Raw genomic sequence first — 12,163 nt, forward strand, 5'->3', positions numbered from 1 at the left:
TTTTTTTTTTTTCTGATGGCTGTACCTGAGGCATATGGAAGTTCCCAGGTTCCTGGGCTAGGGGTTGAAATGGAGCTGCAGCTGAGGCCTATGCCATAGCTACAGCCACAGCCACACCAGATCAGATCAGAGCTGCGTCTGCGACCTATGCCACAGCTTGTGGCAACCCCAGAACCTTAACCCAATAACAGAGGCCAGGGATCCAACCTGCAACCTCACAGAGACTATGCCAGGTTTTTAACCTGATGAGCCATAATGGAAACTCTGGATTCTTTTATTTTTTTTTTAATTAAAAGCTTCAATGTTTATTTTAGGGATACCAAATTATTTTTATCGATATTGTAAGACTTACTTTATAATTTGCAGAAAATTTTTTTTTAATTTCTGACATTCATATAAAATAAATTTTCTAATTCCCATACAGTAGTCATAAAGGGATGGGGCAGTTAGTTATACTTGTTAAGAAGCAGAGTAAGAAAAGACAGAGCAGAAAGAGCTAGTTTTAATCATTCGTGAATCCTGGATAATTTATGCTTTAAAATATTTCATTGTTAGATTATCTTGACCTTATGAAACTACCATTTCCATTAATAACCCCAATAGTGATATGCTTCTAGGTGATGAAATAGCCTCAAAGAAGTTAACGAACATGAACAAATTTAGTAACCACACAGTTTCAATAATTTTCTTAGGTTTCCTGAACCAATTTAAAAATGGGTGTGAGTTAAGATGGAATTATTTTGGACAGTGTTTTTATCTTTATCATATATGTAATACATCTTATACTCACAGTAATATCTTTATTCACAGCGTTTCAACCTGGTGGCTTCAGTAATACACTAGAAAAAAATACAACTAAAAAATGTCAAACAACTTTTGGTACCTTTGACAAAACGCATGAAAGAAAGATGATTCAAAAAAAGGCTGAGCTCTTTGGTAATTTATTTTAACTAATTCAGCCTTTACTAAAATTTTTTTTATTCCCATTAAATTTAATATTTTCATTTTTGTTAATCTTCAATTTCACTAGATATGTGAGTGTGGATATACTTTTATTTCTCCAACACATAATTTGTATGCTTCTTATATATGAGTATTTATTTTCAACTTTATTTCTTCGATATTTCCTTTTCCATTTTCTGTGTTCACTTCTTTTAACCGTATATTAAATAGGTATTGCATCTACTTATTTTGTCCTTCACACACCTCAAATTCTTTCATGTTTTTCATGTCTCGAACTGTGTAAGTTTCCCAGACAAAGCTTCCCATACTGATTTCCTCTTTAGCTGTATTTAATCTGATATTTAAATCATTCATCGAGTTTCCAATTTTATTGATTTATTTTTTTCTGGAAATTCCATTCTTCCTCATAGTGTGGTGATCTTTCATTAGGGTTTTGAATTCTCATTTTAAAATGTTTAAAACATGAAAAAATATGTAGAAAAACACTATTACATGCATACACAGCAAAATTAAGAGTTTAGTAGCTCAATTTTAATATCGGGGCATAAAAATTGACTTAAAATCTAACACTGGCTTCCCTTTAGAGCAGTGAATGGGAGCATGACCTCCAAATGCCCTTCCCTGGGTTAATTCCAGCTCCTTCACACACTGATTACATGGCTTTGGACATAGTTTTGAACCTCTCTCTGTTTCAATTTCCTCATCTCTAATGTTTGAGCAATAATAGTAAGGTCCTCTGAGAGTTGTTGCATTAAGTGAGTCAATATATCTAAAGTTCTTAGAACACCCCTTTACATATAATAACTAACTGCAAGTATTAGTCTTGTTTGTATTACTTCTATAGGTATTATTAACTTAGTGGTTCTCAAAGTTGGTATTCTATAGAAGAAAAGAAAGAATAAAAATATAAGGTCCTGGCATAAGTTATCCAACATTTTAGTGACACTAAGAAAGTAATTACTACCATCTACTACCACATATATGAAATATCTCAAGACATAAAAAGTGATGAAAGTTAGCAAAAAAAACCTTTATTTACAATGCATTTACTATTCTGTTCCACCATGGAGCAGTAGAAACTTTGTCAAGAAATAACCAGTCTGAGATTTGTGAATCATTGTTTTAAACATTATTGACTGAAGGACAGGACAAATTGCACACAAAGGATGTTTTACAATAGCATCAAGGTAGGAGAGAAATAGCCCCTTGCAGTTTAGGAATAGCAATCAAAATGTCCTTGCTTAAAAAAATAAGATCTTAATTAATCTACAAGGATCATTTAATAAAAACCACTTAAAAGAGGAGTGCCTATTGTGGCTCAGTGGAAACAAACCTGACTGGTATCCATGAGGATGTGGGTTCAATCCTGGACTTGCTCAGTGGGTTAGGGATCTGGTGTTCCCATGAGCTGTGGTTCGGGTCACAGACATGTCTCAGATCTGGCGTTGCTGTAGCTGTGGTGCAGTCTGGGAGCTGTAGCTCTGATTTGACCCCTAGCCTGGGAACTTCCGTATGCTGCCCCCATGGCCCTAAAAACAAACAAACGAAAACCACTTAAAAGAAGAATAAATTGTTCAAGTATAATATCGGAAATGACTATACATAGGTCTAAAGAATAATATGCTATTTTGTAAAAAACAAAAATTATGCTGAGCAGAAGCAAAAGGAATTTAATGTGATGAGGAAATCATTCAGCACAGTGCTGATTCTCTGGAATATAATGCCCATCTCTGCATTCTATAGCCTAAAGAAAAATCTAAGAACTTGAGGACTCAGATGAGCAATGCCAAAATGATTAAGGGCTAAAAAAATAAAATGGAAATCTTAAGTAAAGGACATGGAATTCAATTTATAGTTTTAGCTTGGAAAGTATATGGCTAACAATCACTTTATAAACTATTTTCAACTATGAAGAGTTTTTGTGATATGCTGAATGGGAGTAGTTATTTTATGAATCCCAAATTTACTAGAAAGTAATCTTCAGGGCCTGAACTATCCATGGCCATTCTCCCACACATCAATTGGTGTTTGGACAAATACTCTGTGTAGGATACTAGGCCAGGATCCTGGAACGTGTATGGTGATTAGAGATTAAATATGTGGATGAAGTGGTTGCGTCCTACTTTCACGGTGCTTCTATTTATCTATTAGGACATTGATTTGTATAGACATTACAAGAACAGAAGACATAGTAAAACAAAGACTGTGCAAATGAGATTAGAGGATGAAAAGAGCGTTTCGACTGAAGCAGTTAGAATAGAACATGTGAGGACATTTCGGATCCATGGAAACAAACATAAGCAGAGGGATATAAGTGATTGAGTTGGAATGAGTATTCAGAAGAAAGCATAGCTACAGAACAATAGATAGGATTAGTTTGCCTATGATAAAATGATATCATAAGAAAGCATTAGAGTATAAATTTGAAAAAATAGATTAGCTCCAGATTATATGTTGCATGAACTTTCATATCTTAAACTCAGGAGAATCATTATTCTTTCATCTATTTTAAAAATATTATTTAAAAATTCAATAAAAGAACAATATATTTTACCTCAATAATAAAGGAAAATTGACTACCTGAAACATTGAAGTATTTGGTATTGAATATACATAGTATCCTAAGAAGTGAGAATACGTTTTTCAGCAATTAGTGTTGCCAGATTTAACAAATTAAAAAATACTATATTTTATCTTGAAGTCCAATCAACAATATATTTTAGCTCTGTCTGTTCTGAATTAATGCATTCATGGATTAAATATTTAAAAATGGCTTTTCTTTGGTTTTAGAGGATACTGAATAATGATAAAACTGATCCTTTGTCATCTTTTGTTTTTTGAGGGGAAAACATATCAAGGATTTGCCTTATCAGTCTATACATCATCTCTTTTTTTACATTAGGAATTAATTACTGTTTTATCTTAAAACTAGTGAGATTAGTGTCTCAAGTATTTTTTAAAAAACAAACTCTGTAAAGGCATATTCAGCAAAAATTGTCTCCCTCCAGAGTGAAGAGTTTTATCAGTTTATGATCTTTCTGTCAGTTGTATCCTTTTGTACATACACATCATTACACACCTGGAGCCATACACACCTTCTGCACCTGGCTTTTTCATTTGACATATCTTGGAAATCACTCCACATGAACATATTAGAGTTTTATATCTTTATTTTTTGTTGCTATGTTATGAAATTCTATTGATACACCTTAATTTATTTGAACAATCCCCTGATGATGACCATTTGATGGACTTTAGTCAGTCTTTATTTTATTTGTATCATGAAATAATAGCATAAAACTGATATTTACTATCTTTTTTTTGTCTTTGTCTTTTTAGGGCTGCACCTGCAGCATATGGAAGTTCCCAGGCCAGGGGTCGAATCAGAGCTGTAGCTGCTGGCCTACACCACAGGCACAGCAACACTAGATCGGAGCCACAGCTTCAACCTACAGCACAGCTCATGGTAATGCCGGATCCTTAACCCACTGAGCAAGACCAGGGAACAAACCTGTGTCCTCATAGATGCTAGTCAGATTCATTTCCACCAAGCCACGACGGGAACTCTGATATTTACTATCTTTATTTAATGTTTTTCATAGTCGTGTTTCCACATTACTCCATAAATGAAACGATTGCTATTTCCATTTTTAAACAGTTTGCAATTTAGTTTTAGGGATACCCCAGGGAAACTAAAATGTGTTGATCACCTACTATGTGCTAGTCCCTTTTTTGTTATCACTTCCTTATCCAGAGGTCAATTAAGCAGTGCTTGGGACACAGCAGTGACCTGGCCGTGTGTGCATGTACCATCCACATGGCCTTCAGCATCCTGGATTTGCTTCATTCATTTTCTGGCAGAGGTTTAGAAAGCACAAATCACATGCTCACACTCAGGTGGATTACAAGCAGCAGAGCCCAAGTTCCAGAGCACAGTTGATTTAAAACACATTCTAATTGATTATAGCATATCTCTGATTTCCATATGAGAAAGGGATAAATGTTTTTATAAAGTAAATTTTTAAAAATATTGCTTTGTAAAGGAGAGTTCTTTATAAAAAGGACTCCTGATGCCAATAATTTGCTGTCCCTTCACTGAAGAAATAAAAACAATTTTTTTTACAGGCCATATAATTGTAATCATATTTCTGTCTCTGGAATACCTCTGTTTCTGTAATTTCAATAACTGCAAACAAACTTAGCAACCTCCTTCTCTTCTCTCCCTCTTCCAACATAGCTCTTATGAGTTTCTTATCAATAAATCAGCATGGATTACAATTAATCTTTTGAGGCAGTAATCAATCTCTATAAACCCTACCCACAATTTATCATAATATAAATGCTATAAAAACAATTTTGTTTTTGTTTAATGGAAGAAAACACAAAGTTTTAGTAAATTTTGTTAAATATCATATTTAAGCTGATAAAATAATTAGCTTCTGTAAAAAACTTTCATCAGTAAATTTGAACAGTGAATTAGATTTTGAAGATTTCAGCATAGAGTATGAAGGCAGACTTTTCATGAAAAGAGAACTTTCACATTAAGGAATCATGACTGCTGAAAAGGGAAATACTTTCATTTCTATATCAAAACCGGACATTATCATCCTAAGTAAAACAAGGGATCATACAATAATTCTCTCTCATTCAATGGACAAGGAGCCAAAACAAGGTGATGTTAAATATTTTCTGAAATTGCATGGCTAATTAGTTAGCATCCAGGCTAGGATCCAGGGCTTCTGTTGGCTTGACTTAAAGTCATATGCAAAAGCCCTTCATAAATTTGAGGAATTATCTTGTAAACTTTTGTTCCTTGTTTTCCTAAGATTAAATAAGTTCTTTTTGTCAACACGGCTGCAACCAACCAGTATGTAGCTAATTATATCAAAAGAGTACACTAATATACTCATTTTGAAGGTCAGAATAATGGGTCATCGATTCACTGAAATGGTGATTATTTTGGCCAATGTAATGACCAAATTAGCAATCAATCATTCCAGCAGTTAAAGATAATTATCTAGGTACATTAAGGGACATCAAATAACTATAGTGCAATTTTGTATTGTGATAAAATATATGTAAATTGGACTTCCACGGCATAAATGATTTGGAATGGGAATAAGATTTATATATATAGTGCTATATATACTGTCATAGTGTTTAAATAGAGACTTGCTATCAACTGATGGCATAGGATTTATTCACTATTCCTTAACTTAGAGGAGGCTTTGAAAGAATTATATTGAACAGCTATGGTAAACTGAGAACTCTGGACTTTTAAAATCTGGATATAAATCTGGATTTTTGTCATTTACAAATATTGGGACCTTGGAAAAGTATTTAAGTGCAGCTGTAATTTTCTCTTTTAAAATATAATGATAGCTTATTTAAATCATTAAAAAATATTTACAAAGAAATTTGGACATGTTAGGTGGTGTTGTAGGTGGTAATAAATTCTGGTTAAGCCTTAGATGATACAGAATATCAGATAATGATTAGTGAACATCTATGGCTGTGTTTTAGGTCATTCAAGTTCAGTGGTTTTCAAAGCATGCCCCCATGGCTGAGTATCCTTGAGATACTTTTAAGGATAATATGATTTTCATGATAATACTTAATTTTCTTTTTTTCATTTGGGCTGAAATTTGCACATAATACTGGAGCCTTAGCAGATCTTTCTTTTTTGAATAAATCAAGAAGCACCAAAACGTATTGAAACTTATTGTATTTTTCAGGATTATGCACTTGAACTGAAAAAAAAAGTCCTTGATCCTTTATGAAGCAATTTTCATTAAATTTCCTTTGTTAGTTACATGTCTTTTTAATACTTTCTATGACAAGATAAGAAGTAGCCATATAGAACTTCTGCTGCATACTGAAGTACAAATTATAATAGTCATCTCAAGGTAAAGCACTTATGTGATTGAGTTTGAATTTGAGATATAGTAGACCCATTTTTCATGGCCTACCAATTATGATTATTCAGACGGGTATATAATACATCTACTTGAAAATAAAGAGTGTGTCTGTAGCATGAAGGGAAACAATTTATAGTATTTGTTGTTGATAAAATCTTAGCTTTCAAGGAAAATTAGAATTTTGGAAAAATATATATCTGCCATCATGAGCCAGATAGATTCCCAATACTTAATGAAATTTCTGATGAAATCATGATGGTAGTATTAATGAATGTGATTAATTTTTGAAACTGTATAATGAAATGTGTCAACATTTGAAAGATCTGCATAACTCAGTGAACCAGTATTTTCTAACAGACAAATTCATGGTGTTGTAAAACCATGCATGGGTCAGAGATCTATTAAGAATGTGAGATAAATAATGGATTTTAACATAAAACAGAATGAAAACTTCATTGATATAGTTTCAGATTCCATATTGCAACTAACTTTTAAGAAACTACTACTTGTCAATATTTGGTGTATATCAAAGAAAAATATCCATAATTAGAGGAAAAGATCACTAAAATGTTCGCCTCTTTTCCAATTACTTATTTGTGAGAGGGTGAATTTTCCTCATATTGTCAACCCAAATTACATATTGCAAGACTGAATGTAAATAAAAGCAGATATGAGAATTCAGCATCTTTATTAAGCCACATGTTAAAGAGATTCTCAAAAGTGTAAAGCAGTGCCACTTTCCTTACTTCTTTAATTTGGAAAATATGATTACCTTAATGTAGTATATTATATATGTGAACATTGCATGGGTTTGTAGTTGTTATTTTTAATGAATCAACTAAATAATTTAGAAACACTTTCTCCTTTACTTTCTAATACAGTACATACCAATAACTATAAGACACACAAATAAAAGCTGTTGTCACCTTGGTAATTTTTAATAGTGGTTCTGAGACCAACACATTTTGAGAACCTCTATTCTAAGCTGTTATTGCTAAGGATGTTTGCACCAACATAGGGTTACCAAATCAAATGGGAATGGGAAGTTTATATTCCATATAGGAAATATTTCAAATTGTAATTCAGATCAGAAAAGGTCCTTCATATATACATAAAATTGGACAAAATGCCTAACTGCAAGCTCTTGTGTATCTTCTTGGGTAGATTTTCCATTGCTTGCTACTTTAAGAGTTTGTATCCCTACCTGTCTGGTTTATCTTTAGAGTCATCTAGCTTCAAAAAAAGTACATGACGCACGGTAGAGCTTCAGTAAATCTGTATCTGTTGGAAGAATTACTGAATGAACATAGACATTTACACAAGGGGCATTCTGCAATCAAATATAGATGAAAATCTCATAGCCACCATAATGATGTCGTTAGACGCAAATGAATAAATATATCTTGAGCATTAGCTCATGAGTGCTGTAAATCTTGCTGCTTGAAAATGAAGGAAATAGAATTCCTGTAGTGACTCAGCAGGTTAAGAACCCAACTAGTATCCATGAGGATGCGGGTTCAATCCCCAGGCTCACTCAGTGGGGTAAGGATCTGGTGTTGCTGCAAGCTGTGGCAAAAGGTTGCAGATGTGGTTTGGATCCCGTGTTGCTGCTCTGGTGTAAGCTGGCAGCTGTAGCTATGATTTGATCCCTAGCCTGGGAACTTCCAGATGCCACAGGTGCAGACCTAGAAAGGGAAAAAAAGAAAGAAAATGGAGGAAATAGTGTCACCTTATATGCCCTTGATTAGTAAATGCTTCAGAAAAAGGTAGGATTTTAAAAATAAACAGGATAGTGTCAAGGATCAGTAAAAGTATAAAGAACAGAAGACAAAAGGACTGTGTGAAATTATATTCAAAACAGCCAATAGTTTAGTGAAGAAGGCAAAAGGTAAATGAATTTAGAGAGACGACTAAGGAATGCCGAGCATAGCTATTGGTGGTCAAAGATGTACAACTGAGTTAGCTGAGAAGTGATTACCTGTATAGACAGGAAAAAATCAGTAGCAAACCCAGAAGAATCCATGAAGTTGGCTGCGCGGTATTTTAAATTTAGGGCTCATACCTCTGAAATCATAGTTAACATAGTCTAAATCTTAGAGGATCATCAAAATAAGAAAATAAGGAAATTTGTTTCTGAGAGGCAGTAAAGCTCAAGTTGCATCCTGAAATTGAGGCTTTGCCTACAGAGTCAGAATATCCAACAGGTGAGCGAGAAGCCGATTCATAATTATTTTGTTGAATAAGATTTAGGTGAGTTTTTGTCGTTATCGTTAAGGGGAGAGACATTTATTTGACCTTACCCCTGAGGTAGTTGAGAAAGAATGGGGTCAGGTTTGATAAAGATAATAAAATAGGAATTTCTAGCTGTTTTCTTATGGTCACCAAAATGAGTGTTATGCTTAACAACCAGAAGCAGAAACATTATAAAAAATATTATTTCAATGACTATTTAAACTTTTTACATTAACGTTTGGTGACGTAAAGCAGACAAAGTCTCACTCCAATTAATTGGTAAGTGATTACAATATTAAAAGAAACTCTTAAAGTAGAGAATTAAATACACATTAATCTAACTCACTTCTGTTATTTTAATTATCACAAAACATCATGTATTATTTCTCCATTAAAACAAAATCCCCTCAATCATCTCAAAATTACTGAAATATTAGTAAGCCTTTCTTTTTCACTCTTGAAATAGCCTCTATTGTGAATAATCTATAAAAGGATCAAACTAAGTATTTAAATATAAAATTAAAGCCAGGTTTTAAATTAAATATAGAGGCCACCAAGTGATATTACAGGCAAGAATAATTTTTCACTGATTTTACACATTTGGGTGGCTGTTTTCCCCTCTCTTTTCATGATGTCCATGTACAACTCAGCCACTGATTATCAAAGCATATTTTTACTGTGTATATGTATGCAAACACATATGGCATATATGTACATATGCATTTTCTATTCTCAAAGAATCTGTGATTACAAACTGTTAATATTTCTCTAAGCAATGAGAGGAATTTGAAATATATCTTACATGTACCTGTATTATCTACACATACAAATGTATTTATAGACATCTATAATCTTTTCTTTCAAACATAGGGAGACATATATATTTATGTCATCTATGTTTATATCCACAGTTCTAGAAATTTGCCCTTAATTATTTGTCTAGAAAAGATGAGAAAATATAATCAAGACCTTGCTGTTAGGATACAGTCAAAAAAAGAAAAATATCGCGCTGTTGAGTGTTCTCCTCTTAGATAAAAGTGAAAATCTTGAACTGACTTCACAGGTCAAGTCACGAGCACACGTGCTTGCTGGGAGGTGGTCAAAGTCTCACAGTTTTGCCTGCCTCATCAATACAGCAAAGCTCTCAGCCATCCTACTAACCCAGACCACTGAAACATGATGATTTTAGTTTCAATGAAGCCCCAGTTTCTCAGGATAACACACACAGGGCTGTGCTACTCTAATCTATACAGGAGGACAGCCTGCCTGGCAGGCCCCACTCTGTCCTTTGGGCTTTGTGCTAGTGGCCAGTCACCTTGTGAGTTAGTATAACGGTTACAGAAGTTATGGTGTGGAAAACCTCATGGTCATGTATGTGCATTTTTACCAGTTAAAAAAGCAAACAAAAACTTCTAATATAAACAGAAACAGAACATAGTGAAATTCCCATGGCCCATGTCATTTTGCTCTTTTCTTATCGTAGGGACACTGAAAAAAAAAAAAACAAAAAAAAACACTTACAACTCATTCCCTTCTCAAACTTGAGTAAGGGACCTCAATTTTCAATATGTGCTTTAATTTTTTCTTGGTTATAGTTTTGATTTTCTGGTTTAGAATACTCATCCAATTGTATTCCTAACACAAAAGAATGAGACCATGGTTAATAAATGAGAGCCTTGTCTAAGCAACACTGAAAAGGCAGGCAAGAAATAGTACACACTTTTCTCTGTGGACGTTAAAGCAATGCCACTAACATCATTTTGGATAGAATTCTTACTCCTGCTGTTTAGAAAGCAAATGAGCAAATGCTATAATTTCTTTCCCCGATATGATTCATCAGCGGTTGATTCCTAAAACTGCATGGTAAGTACATGCACAAACGTAATCAACCAAGTCATTAGCATTTATTAAAGAAGACAGTTTCAAATTGATGGGCAGTCTTGAGGAAAGGTATGAGTATAAATCTCTTCCTTTCTAGATCTTATCTGAATCTATAACCAAAATGTATTTTTGAATGCAAAGATATTTTTACATTTTCTATGAAAAACTGGTCAGTTTTAACCCTCCCCATCCACATTAATAAATAGCATTTTGAAGCCTATTAAATTGAATTTAAGTTTCAAGTGAAATAGCAAATATGTTAAAAAAAAAAAAGGTGCATTGCTGTCTTTGCTTGGCTTGTATAAACATCATTGTTTCAAAGTAATACATCAGTCTAAGTTTGGCTTGCATTTTGTTAAAAAGTGGATGATTATATTTCATTGGAAAGTGCCATTATTAAGGCCTCTCAGGAGAAGAACTCTATTTAAATATTGTTTATCCCTGATTGCTCCAGGTCAAAGCAACTTATTGATAGTTACCATGCTTTCATCTTTTTTCACATTAAAGAATAAATAGAAAAGTTCTATTTTGCCAATTAATGATAACACCCTCGTTTTTCAGTACAGTTTTTATTAGCATCAGATAATCTAATAGTTTATTTTCCTTAAAAATGGTGAGTTTGTAGAAAGCAAATATGTCATGATTTGCATTTTACTTTTCAGATTCTAAAGCCCAGTTACTACTAAGATATCTAATACCTGTTTTAAGATATACTATATTGTGAGGTATTAATATAAATCATTCTAATATATGTGTTTTAGGCAAGACTCTTTATAAATATTTTTACAGGTTTATAAAAGCTTATGAAATGCTACCCTTCAGTCTAAATATTTATCAGTACATTTTTCCAAAAAAAAAAAAGTCCAGTATCGTGCATGAAACAGCTCCCATTTCTCCACACACGATTAAATCTTACCTCAACATAAAGTAAGAGCTATTTAAGTCAGTTGCTTAAACTAGTTACTAAGATTTCACAATTCCTTATGGTCTATGAGAGAAGTGTTTTTTTAATAATAGATCCAGGCTACATTTCAGCATTTACACTATTTAAATAGAACATAGATTTAAAAAGGAAAGCCATTATTAAGACATCCATTGTACATTTGGGGCAAGACTGATCTTCTAACACATTTTATTGCTCCCTAATAGTGAAAGGTTCTTGAGAGAAA

Source organism: Phacochoerus africanus, chromosome 6, assembly GCF_016906955.1.
Source record: "Phacochoerus africanus isolate WHEZ1 chromosome 6, ROS_Pafr_v1, whole genome shotgun sequence".
NCBI lineage: Eukaryota > Metazoa > Chordata > Mammalia > Artiodactyla > Suidae > Phacochoerus > Phacochoerus africanus.